Source organism: Cetorhinus maximus, chromosome 1, assembly GCF_964194155.1.
Source record: "Cetorhinus maximus chromosome 1, sCetMax3.hap1.1, whole genome shotgun sequence".
NCBI classification, from domain to species: Eukaryota; Metazoa; Chordata; class Chondrichthyes; order Lamniformes; family Cetorhinidae; genus Cetorhinus; species Cetorhinus maximus.
This window is the reverse complement of record NC_135879.1, coordinates 164,490,331-164,502,589: the sequence shown is the minus strand read 5'-3', so window position 1 is coordinate 164,502,589 and position 12,259 is coordinate 164,490,331. Positions and strand designations below refer to the sequence as shown.

Here is a 12,259-nt window from a genome sequence, read left to right as displayed (position 1 = left end):
AAATAAATAAATTGACAAACACATTTAGTTAAAAAAGTTACAGTCACTTCTTTACTATATTTAATAGCAAACAGCAAGTGCACTGGTTCGCAATGTTTTCAAGCTTGCTCCCCATTTTGTGTTAGTGAGCTTATTCAGGATGTTGTTTCGTGCGCTCACTTCTGCCTTTGTCTTTTTGATGTGGTTCTTGAAGGTGAGGCATCTGTCAAGGGTGACTCCTAAGTAGATAGGGTGCTTGCAATACGTCAGTGTTGTTCCACAGCAGGTTACTTTAAGCTGGCATTTGGCTTCACAGTTTCTGAGATGGAATGCACAAACTTGCGTCTTTGATGGGTTTGTGCGAAGATGGTTTTCTTCATAGTTGGATGTTAGTCCCTCCAAGGCCTCAGTAAGCGTTTTCTCCACGGTATTCTCCACAGCCTGCCCTACATGGGAAAGATCTACTCACGCTAAGAAGATGGATGCCGTTCTGAATGCAAGCTGCCGACTTATCGCAGGTTGTTTAAAACCAACAAACACCAACAGCCTATATATCCTGGCGGGTATCGCTCCCTCTGATATAAGAAGAACGGTAGCCAGCAAGAAAGACTCTGTCAAACATCAGATGAGAGGCACCCTCTACATGGTCATACACCTACACCCAGCCGCCTAAAGTCAAGGAAGAGCTTCATAAACAGTGTTGTTCCATTACAATCAACCCTATCTGAAGCCCGCATCACCTTGTGGAAAGACCAGCTCGCCAGTCTCAAACAACCCCCAGCGATGGAAATTCTACCGGATGAAAGCCTTCCCCCAGGAGCTAATTGCAACTGGGCAACCTGGAAGTGCCTTAACAGATTTAGGACTGGTGTAGGTCGTTCAAAGGTGTCACAAAGCAAATGGGGATATACAACCTGCCCAACAAGTTGTGAATGTGGAACTGAGCCACAGACTATGCAACATCTCCTGCAATGTCTATCGCTGGAGGAACCCTGCACTGTTGCAGATCTTGCCGAATTCAACAACAAGGCGCAAAAATGTGTTCAGTTCTGGATGGGCCATGTATAGACTGTCCGTGGACACGATAAGAAGAAGAACTATATTTAATAGTAAAAAGGTTTCATGGAAAAAATGAACAAAGAAGGAATCTTTCAAAATTCTGTATTTAAATAAGTAAACCAATGCATCCCCAAAAGGTGGCAAAACAAGGCAACCTTCACTGCTGATTCTGATATAAAGTACCAACAATATAAGACTTTTTAAACAATAGAATCTAAATTGCCTGTTTTCCTGTCTTTGTAAAATGAAAAAAACACTAAGGTGTACTTTGGAAGCTGAAGTTACCTGGTGCTATCTCATCCTTGCTTCAACAACTGATTTTCTAAATAGTTTTCCCAATTTGATACCAACTAGGCTGCCAAATGTTGACAGTTTCAGACACAGTAACCTATTTTCCCTGAGAATTCACAGTGATGGTACAGTAACCATGATTATTTGAAACCTAGAAGAGATGATTCAGGGAAAAGAACAATGTGGGTGGTGCAGATAGATCTACAGCATTTGCACACCACCCACATCTTAAGAACTAAGCTGTACCGGAAAAAACTATTGTGGTCTGGCTGGCCAGTCCCAGTGTTCAGGAAATTTCATACCCTGTATACCCTACTATCAATTTTATTTTGCCAATTCTGATATTTCTCAAGAATGTATAACAATGAGTAAATTACTAATGATCTTGCACTAAATTGTAGTCTACAGGCACTATTTTCTTCTGTGTGTATTGCACTTACTTTTATATCAATTGAAGGTGGGTGTACAATTACTGACCACATAGGAATTGGCTGGACTAGAGACTGTCAGCATTTAGACAATGATTCAATCATTCAATCTTACCTCAATTCTGTCAATTAAAACATTTTCTTCTTAAGTGTTTCTGTCAATGTCTTTGTCTCAGAATATGACAACAAACCATTAATGTTCAAAGAATGAGAACAGCAACAATTGGTCTGTGCTGGAGATAGACTCTGTATATATTTCAGAAACTATGCAGAAGTTTACATAATTTTCTCAAGAGTTGTATTTTTAACTGAACACTGACAATATGTATGTACAATTTTGAGTGAGTATGCACGGATAAGATACTAATTTTCCAATGCTGCATGTTCAAACAAACCAAGCAAGTGCCTAACTGAACTGTCATTAACAAATGAAAATGATCAGAGCATTACTACTTTACTATTGATAATGATTAATGGCGTGCCACTGCTAGATGCCTAATAAATTACATTTTTGTTTGCATCCAGCATCTGCCGGATAGAGCATTCAGATGCCAGATATAAATGATATTAGCCCATATGTATTTTGTATGTTTTATACCAAACATACAAAATACATATGGGCTAACAATATGCTATGCTGTATGAAATACTGAAGCAAATTTGAAGGATCAGATACAATCATTAACAATGCAAGTAAAGGTCCAGTGATTTATTACTTCAATCCCAGAGGTTGTTTTAACAAGTTGTTTTTATATACCACCCTTGACGTAGTCAATTATCCCAAGGTGATTCACAGGAACACAGTGAAGTGATTAAAATCGGAGATGCCCATGGGGCTAGAGTTAGAGAAGTGCAGATATCTTGGAGCGTTGTTGGGTTGGAGGGGTTTACAAAGATAGGGAGGAACAAGGCCAAGGTGGGATTTGAAAACAAGGATGAGAATTTTTAAATTAAGGTGTTGATTAATCAGGGGTCAATTCAGATCAACAAGCACTGGGGCTGATGGGTGAACCGTACAAGTTAGGACATGGGCAACAGAGTTTTGGATGATGTCAAGTTTACAGAGAGTAGAAAGCAAGAAGTGGCCAAGAACACATCAGAATAGACAAGTCTAGTGGTAACAAAGGCATGGATGACAGTTTCAGCAGCAGGTAAGCTGAGGAAACTTAGCAAGCAAACATTGTGAATACATACTATGTTATTTTATGTAATATGCACACTCTACAAGAACAACAACAACTTTTGGGAAATTTTAGGAAGAATGAAAATACGGTATCACATGGTTTTGAGCACGTTGTTAATGGACTTTATTTTTGCTACTGGTGGGAAATGGTAATGTATGGCATGAGCTAATAAAAAAATTGAACAACTTGAACTAAAATAATTAGAGGGCATAAAATCTGGTCTTGGTACTAAAATGGTATGACTGCCAAGCATAATATACACCAACCTCCCACTACACTGAACCCCTGGGATTTTACAAGGATGATCTTAATAATTTATCCATGGCAAGCTCCCAGTCCTTATAGGTCAGGCACTGAGTACGGGCCTTAAAACAACAGCTAAATTTTAATGGAATGCATTCACTTAAAAAGGTAAGTGAATGCAAATTGGACAAAGTTTACTGAAGCATTTACAAAGATTATAAATATTTTATAGTACATTGCATTACCCTTTTCAAAGACTTTATGTGCAAAAAGTGCCTGGCAAAGTAAGTATAACGTCAGGAAATGGAATCTGGGCACTCCAGAGCATTCTGCATAGAAGACCAGGGCCAGAGGTACAATAATCTCTGGATGAACCTGGCAGTCAGGTATACAATATTCACAGGGCCTAGGAATGGATGTGGAAGAAAACATTTTAAGGAAGCTGCTGAAGCAAAACTACACAACTGTGCCCTTACCTGGTATATGCTCTAAATATACACGCACACATTGTTGACCATTAACCTGTTCCACATTTACTGCAGGTCCATGGCAAGCCAACACCAACCTACAAGTCACATATTGTTTATCATGCATATTCATGTTTCAACAGGGCACACATTCAAGCTTTGACTTACAACTAACATCCTTGCATAATGGCTTCTTCAGGAAGAAATAACTTGTACATATACAGTACCTTTCAAGACTTTAGGTCATCCCAAAATGTTTCACAGGCTAATAAATTACTTTCGAAGTATAGGGCAGAATTTTTCCTTCTGGGCCTAAGTCCTGTGGTGAGGGCGGGGACGGTGAGTGTTTCCTGTTGTGAAGGTCGCCAGGAATTCACATGGTATCGCATGACTCCAGCCTCATTAATATTACAGTCTGGTTTCCCGATGATTTCCGCGATGGGGTGGGCTGGATGGCGCCATATATGGGCGCCATATTTAAAAGTCACCCAGACAGCAACTTACCCACCACACTGATTGAGGAGATGGCCAGAAGAGGGCAGGGAGCTCTGGTGCCCAAGTTCAGTGACGCCGCCCTGGGTGTCCTGCTTGACTAAGTAGAGGCCAAGAGGGACTTCCTCTATCTACCAGATGGGAGGAGGAGGCCGAGCAGGGAGATGAACCCGCAGGGGAGCAAGTCCCCAGGACAGTCAGTGCCCAGGACCTCCAGCAGAGGACTCCCTGCAATGCCAAAAAAGGATGAATGCCCTCATCCATCAGGGTAAGTGAACCCTCAACTGCTCATACTCACCTCGAAGAATGGACCAGGGAACATCGGCCTCAGTGGCAACTTGATAAGGAGATGCTTCATAGCCCCACTGCAGTCCATCTACTCTGCAGGTGGAGAGGCCACTGTGGCTCCCTCATACTTCCACACAGAGTCGTCACATGCTATCTGGGGGGCGGTGTGGGGAGTGAGTTGGGAGGTTGGTGAAGGTGCTCAGGCTGGTCCGCAACCCCTCTGGACAACCTGCAGTGCAAAAATCATATAGCACACAATCCAGAGGGTTATCTTTTAAGACTGGAAGCATGGGAAAGCTACATGAAACCTAATTGCTCACAGCCCATCTTTTCTCTTCGTGCAGAAGGTAAGCCATAATAGAAGAGAGTGGGAGAAGGGGCGGAGAGGGGGGCGGGGCTGTGGCCACACTTAAAAGAACTGACCAACTTCAAGGAATGGATATCCCAGCTGGCAGGGGTGGAGTGGAACAGATCCATCTGAGATGGAGAGATTGACTTGTGGCCTCCATCCAGTAAGGATCTATGCATGTCATAGAAACCTAAGGGCCGGGTGCTTCCATGTTGGAGGCAGCTCATGCAATCACTCGCTCTCTCTGCTCTCTCACTTACAGGTGCCACCAAGAAGAGGTCAAGGCCCGAAAGTGAGGAAGCCCTGCCCAGCCGCACACAAGCCCGAAAAGGAGCGAGGACATTGCTGATGAAGAAAATGCACCTGTAGAGGTGTCAGAGCAGATACCTGCACCCTCCATCAGCTCAGAGACACACCTTGTTGGGTATTATTTCTAGTGCAGGAAGGGTCTCACATTGTGGACACGTGTCCACAGCAGGCAGGGTCAGCCAAGCTAACTAGGCGGAGTGCGGGGGAAGAGGCATCTGCAAGGTTTGCATCTGATAATAGGCCTCTGGAATCAACCTTTCAAGAGATGCTGGAGAAGCAGCAAGAGACAAAAGAAAATCAGGCAGTCATGTCGGAGGCCCTCAGCAGGGTGGCACGCAAGATGGAGGAGTCCATCCGCCTGTTAGCTGATAAAATGATGCTGGCCTGTGCAGGCATGGAGGTCTCCATGGGGAGGGTGGTGGACCCGATGGAGAACCTGGTCCAGAAGATTCTGCCGGAGATGTGCACTGACCTGCACTCCGCTGTAGCCACGGGTGAACTGCAGTGGCTACGTGAGTGGAGAAGGGGCACTTCGACCTCCCTCCAGGTGCCCCTTCCCCTCAAGAAGTCAGGCAGGGGGCCTTTGGGCACCCAAAGGAAGGAGGAGCAGCAGTTGTACACCACTGGGATCTCCACTCAGGATTCTCTGAGGGTGTCTGGCCCTTTGGAATCCCTTTTGCCTGGGAGCCCTTCAACCTCATCCTCTGTGATTGCAGAGGGAGCAGCTACCCCACAACAAGACAGCCAAAGTGAGCTGGGGCCCACCAGGCCATGGCTCTCCAGAGGACGGCCGCTAAGGTCAACCAAGACAACAGGGCCAACTGTTCAGCAGGCTGCCCCCGCCTCTGCTGTGGATGTCAGGGGAGCACTTCGAAGAAGTGGCAGGGAAAGGAAAATTAAGAAGTTCTGAATTCACAAGTTGTTGCACTGGCGCACCATGGGTATTACACATATCACACTTTTGTAAACATAGGTCACTTGCACTTTAATCATGTCTAATGTGGTTTATTTGCGATGGTCCTTAAGCCTGTGCATACCCACCCAACTACCCCCCCCAATATCTTCTGAGGGGCACACCATGTTTCCAGAAATCAGGTATGTGCAGGGAGGCAAAGGTCTTCGCAAGGGCCCTTGCGAGTCTTGTGCAAGAAGTCTCCCTCACACACTGAGCCTTTTCCCTTCACATTCTCATCTATCTCAAGGCCCTAGCATTGTAAACACTAAATGCTGGAGTTCCCCTTCAGTTGTCCAGTTGAGATGACCTGCATCTCTGCCCACCCCCAATGATCCAACTCCCATGCAGCATCTTGAGATCTCCACCACAAGGGTCTGCATAGTTGCGAGCAGCCATGGTGCTGGTAACATTTGAGGTAGAGTCTCACCCCTTTCTCCATCCCCCTGCCACCCACACCTCGCCCCATAACCACTGACCCCCCTGAGAATAACTTTCAACCTTGCCATGGTCACCCTTCAACCCACCCCATCACCTTCCATCCCTACAGGTAAATCTAGAAGTCCCCTACGTTATCGAAAATCACACCCCCGTTACGATTGACATACTTCCCCTTATCCTTCCGATCCTCCGAATCCACGTCACCTTCTGTATCCCCTCCAACAACCCTCAGCATCCCTTCACTCGACATCACTTCACCTTCACCTTCCCACATTACTGACTCCCATTACACCCTTTAACCATCACCACCCTGTCCTACCATCGCTACCCTCAGTATGACCCCAGGAAGCCTCCATTGACTCCACTGACCGCTCCCTCTGAACCCCTTTCCCCTCTGCATCCCATACCTGTCCACACCTCTGCAACTCCCCCTAATGCTCCTTCACACCTGCACAAGCACCCCCCCACCAGTGCCCGCAACCCAACATGGTCCTTTGCACCTTTCTGTTCCATACCAACTCACACATTGTAAGGCCCCTGCTGAATCACACTCTTCCTCCAGCAACCAACCTCCCCCGTCCCCTTCTGTGCCTGCACGCCCACCCTACCTCTTCATTCCTCTCCTCTCTGTCTAATCCCCCAACCCTAGCAAAGAAGCTCGCCGCCTGCAGCCTTCCGCCTGCAGCTTCAAGATCCGAGCCCTTGAAGAAGTTGCAGTGCCAAGAACAACCACCTCCTGGATGCTGCTGCACAGAGAAGATCCACGTAGTTGATGCTCTGCCCACCCACTGCTACAGCTGGTGTTCCAGGGTCCGATTGCTGGAGGTCTCCATCTTCTCCTCAACTTTGCGAGCTGCCCCAGGCCTTCTTAAGGTAAGTGCCAACATTTAGATGCCACATTGGTCCAGACGTGCTCTGGACTGGATGATTTCCCGCTGGTGGCGTGCACGATCACGTGTGGGGTGGGGCAACTCCAGTCGAGCCTTCATCTGCATCCCATTAGCGGGATGCAAATCAGTTTCACGCCGGCCTCTAGCAGGAATTGCGACCCGCATGGCAGCCAGGAGCAGAAGATTCTGCCGTCATTTTACGCCAGTGGTAAACTGATTTTTGAGCTCCCACCGTATTGTTTCACCCACCCACCCCGCACCCCTCCCGCACCACACCCCGTCATTAAACCTGCCGTGGACGGGATGGGGCCGGCTCTGGAAAATTCCACCTCTAGTCACCGTTGTAATGTAGAGGAGGTGCAGAGCAGTTCTGTTTGTGTGTATATATGAGATTGAAGAAAATAACACTTCTGATTGTACACATGCCAGTTATAGCATACGTTTGTGTTCTGTGGTTTCAGCAAATCTATTAAGCTGAGAAAGAGATAGAGTTAGACCGACAGACTAAGGTCAGAAAAAGGGGAAGCGTGAAAGAGATTCAGTCAGAGAGAGTGGGGTGAAATAGGGTGAGAGAACGAAAGAGAATTGGAGCATGAACAGATGACAGAGATAATGGGCTGGGTTTTCAACTGCATGTAGGTGAGGCCGGGTGGGGGCATGCTTTAAAAATAATGCACTTAGATGGTGTGTCAGCCTTCCAACACCTCCTTCAAGCACCAGAACTTTCAACAGGAGGGCAGGGGGGAAGATCTGACAACCTGCATGCCTCCAATTAACTTTCCATTAAGCCCTTTGAAGAGCTTGTTAACATTGTGGAGAGGGACAGAAATCTTCAAAATTAGTAACGGGAAGTGTGGACAGTCTGGAACACATTCGTGAACAGCCACCGGGAGCACAGCCAGGAACCATTATTTCCTGTGGCTGTCGATGAGGAATCTTTTATAAAAAAAGAATGGTCAAAATGAAGTGGAACAAAGTTGTCATCACTTGAGCACAGCGGCTTGAGTACTTGAGCTGCGAGTGCTTGAGCAATTGTGTGGAATATGAGTGAGGCTGCTGGTCCTCTGTTCTCCTATCTTTTCCATTCCACAAAGCACTGGAAAGCCCAGTAATGCCTGCCATTTGCCTTTTAAATTCATCCTGTCACAAGTACCTGCCACCAGCCATGCCCGGTGCTACTAATTAGGCACCAAGTTCACCTCTGCGCCAATTATGGCCTATGCCTTCAAAAAATGCATACTGTCACTGATACGGGACTGAGAACCTGAAATGGTGCAGCTATTGAGTTCCCTAATTCTGGATGGAAAATACAGCTCTAGGGCTATGAGAGAGGGAAGGGATGACAGAGACAACATGAGTGGAAGAGAGAGGGTGCAAGATAATGTGAGTCGGTACGTGAATGAGAGAGTGTCAGTCAATTTTTTTCCTCAGTCTAATTTGATTTTGTTTTTTATTTAAATTTTAAATTGTCGGATGTGGTGTTGCTGGCAAAGCCAGCATTTTTTTGTCCTTCCCTAGTTGTCCTGGAGTAGGTGATGGTGGGCCTACTTCTTGATGTACTGCATTCCATTTTATTTTTAACAAATAACAGATATAAAATATTGTACTAATAGTGAAGTGCTACAATATAAGAAACTTGAACAAAGAGAATTATGTATTGTAATGTGAGCTGGATAAGTCAATGAGAGAAGAGATGTATGGGCATTCAGGTTCAGCTCCTGCTAAGAAAGGTGGAGAGAAAAAGAAGGGCCGTTCTGCCATCAACGAGGTGGTTACCAGGGAATATACAATAAATGTGCACAAGCGTATCCATGGCGTGGGTTTTAAGAGACGCACTCCTCGTGCCATTAAGGAGATCCGTAAATTTGTCGTGAAGGAGATGGGTACTCCAGATGTCCGCATTGATACTCGTTTGAACAAGGCTGTTTGGGCTAAAGGTGTAAGGAATGTTCCATATCGCATTCATGTGCGTTTATCCAGAAAACGCAATGAGGATGCGGACTCTCCTAATAAACTCTACACATTGGTAACTTATGTTCCTGTCACATCCTACAAAGGTCTGCAGACAGTTAACGTTGATGAAAACTAAATTGTAAATGTTCTGTTAAAAATGAACTGCGAATAGCTTCTAGTTTTTTTTTGAAAACTCTACAGATTCCAAAACAAATAAAGTAATGCACAAAGTAAAAAAAAAAATAATAGTCTGAATGGCTAGGGCACAGCAGCAGCAAAACACTGTTCTATTGCTAGGCACCCAACTGCAGCATTTATTTGGCCTTTCAAAGAAGAAATACCGATTAACAAAACGTGCAATTCTTATAGATTTGTTCACCCAATGCATCCACTGGAACAGTTTCTCTTAACTTGCTGGACAGAATATAAAAGTCTCCAATCAGAATATGTTTTGGGAGCTGAACATGATTAAACTCCAATGGGAAATTATTCAACTTCTTTCAATTTCTCAAGTGTAGGAAAGATACTTTCAGATTTTGCATATACAGGGAGATAAGTATTTCGCTTCTGTACTGCATTAGAAGGAGGGTGGGGAGGTGGCTAGTGTGTAATTCAGAATAACACCAACAGCACAGGTTCAATTCCTGTTCCAGCTAAGGTAGGCTTCGGACTTGTTTCCTCACCCTGCCCCTGAGCATAGAAGGCAATGGCAAATCACCACTGACAAAAGCTGCCAATAAAACAGCTCAGGGTAACACATCAGCAGACAATGAGCCAAGGACCTACCTTCAGGCAGAGTACAAATTATATGACTGTGTCAGAATCTTTTGCTGTCAAAGAGAATTTTAACTCTGCTTCTACTTCATCTAAAATTTTGACCATTGTTTGTGCTAATAATTGCTGTTCCTCTATAATGTGCACTTATGGCAATATTTAATTCAGCTACCTTAATTTTTCTCACTATTTTAGAATTTATGATTTCTTTGTAGACTAAACACCAATCTCCCAAGGGAATCAGACTGCATATAGCACTTGCATTAGGAGTATGTCTATGCCTCTAATTTTTCTTCCCTGGTGCAATCATTGATAGAAAAGTGATGGAGGAGGACTTGATTAATTACAATTCTTCAAGACCAACACACAATATCAATCTCAAATTGTCTTTCCAACTAGTACACCTTCATTGCCTGGGCATTGCAGGCATTTTGGGCTGGAATTTACATGGGGTCAAATTGCAACAGGTGGGCTTTAGAAATGGTGGGTGGAATCTGATTTCAGGATTCCCGCTCCCCTTTTCCATCGCTGGCAATTTTCAGCGGTGTGGGAAAATGGCGGGTCACAAGCCCACACCCAGCTGCCCCAAAGTTGCCAGCTCCATTGCCAAACTGGACATTTCAGACCCTCTGCAATTTTCATGGAGTCGGGCAGGCTTTTGAAGACAACATGGTTCCCACCAGCTCAGATGTGTTGAGAAACATGGCTAAACCAAAATTTACAGTTGAGGACCGTACGAAAGCTAAGTTCATAAAGTGTTGCCAACTTCACACGTCATAATGAATTTCTATATAAGTTATACACAATTTTAATACAGTGATTGATGATAATGCTTTGTTTTGAAAAGGCTAGTGATCATTAAATTGAACAGCATTGTGCACAAGGAGAAGTTTTCATTTGCATTAGAGTATGTTATCCACTAGACGAAGAGCTATTCTACCTTGCACAATAGTGAAATTCAGATTTGTCCCCCTTGATTTCATGTTTTTGAAGTTTAAAGCTATGAAAGATGGCTGAACTTTCACTCTCTTTCAATCATTTGTTTGGCTATTTCATAGCTTTGACAGATGGATGAGCATCTGGCTGAGTTAAAAGGCTTTAAATTACATGCAATCCTGGAGGTTTGTTGACATAGTTGGTCAATGGGGTTTTGTTATGAATGCTTGGCTAAATTCCAAATCCACTAATGTGGTGAAATTTAATGGACTTGGAAGTCTGTGGGATTCCCACGTGGGTAGGAAGGGGCTGGCCATCGCAATCATGCAGTGGCCAGTCAATAAGGGAACAGGGCCTGTTCAGTTATGTGGCTGGAACCCTTTTGTTGTTTCTGCCTCTCTGATAATGGTGCCTCTTGTGCCTGCAGGTGCCTGTCTTGACACTGCTCCTCCTCCACTCATATGTGCAACAAAATTGTAATCTCCTGGGTTTTATTTTAGCCCTTTCACTGGCTGCTGACCCTGGATTTAAAGTGCCAATGTATGTTCCACCAGGCTCTCCCCCTCCAATCTATTCCCCTCATATGGTAAATTTGTGAACTCCTTCTGCCTCCCTCTGGAGTGCAGCTGCAAAATGGCTGAACTTTCATCTCAGAGAGACACCTCACTTCAACACTGTCAGTTTTCATTGGCCATGGATCTGAAAGTCCATCATTCTAGCTCGCCACATGCATAATTCCAAAAAGTTCATTTGGTAATGTTTAGCAGCAAGCAAGTGATTCTTCACTGCCCGATTAAAAATCTTTATTGGCTTCCTGCTGCAATCATGCAGGTTTATTGCCTCTTTGTCATCCACCTGGCCATTTAACTACTTCAACAATTAGTGTGATTATGACTAGCTTTCTCCCATGTGATTTTATTGCTCCTCCTGTCACAAATCCACTTCGGCGGGCCATATTAAATTCTGCCTATGGATTCAGTTCGGCAGGAGTTGTTTATACAGTTGTGCAATGGAAACTCATTATGAATGCTTGGCTTATTTCCAATCCCACGAATAATTCAACTCAGCAGGCATTGTTCACACAGCTGTCAAGGGAACTGTAAGCTTGGGTATATTAACAGATTTATGAGATGTTAAGATGATTATGTTTTTCAAGTAAATATTGAAGTGGTGTTTTTTTATTTTGACAAGACTTATGATCTTCTCAAAAACGTTTTGAAGTTA

At 44.5% G+C, this 12,259-nt stretch overlaps 1 protein-coding gene and 1 pseudogene across 4 annotated transcripts in view; one reads left to right on the top strand and one right to left on the bottom strand.

Annotated features, from left to right (window-relative positions):
* pde4d (phosphodiesterase 4D, cAMP-specific) overlaps positions 1 to 12,259 on the bottom strand; it is a 1,053,459-nt gene that overhangs the window by 652,176 nt on the left and 389,024 nt on the right. The window lies entirely within an intron of this gene.
* LOC144688727 (large ribosomal subunit protein eL31 pseudogene) lies at positions 9,066 to 11,288 on the top strand (annotated as a pseudogene). The gene has a single exon (XR_013578463.1). The product of XR_013578463.1 is annotated as a large ribosomal subunit protein eL31 pseudogene (transcript).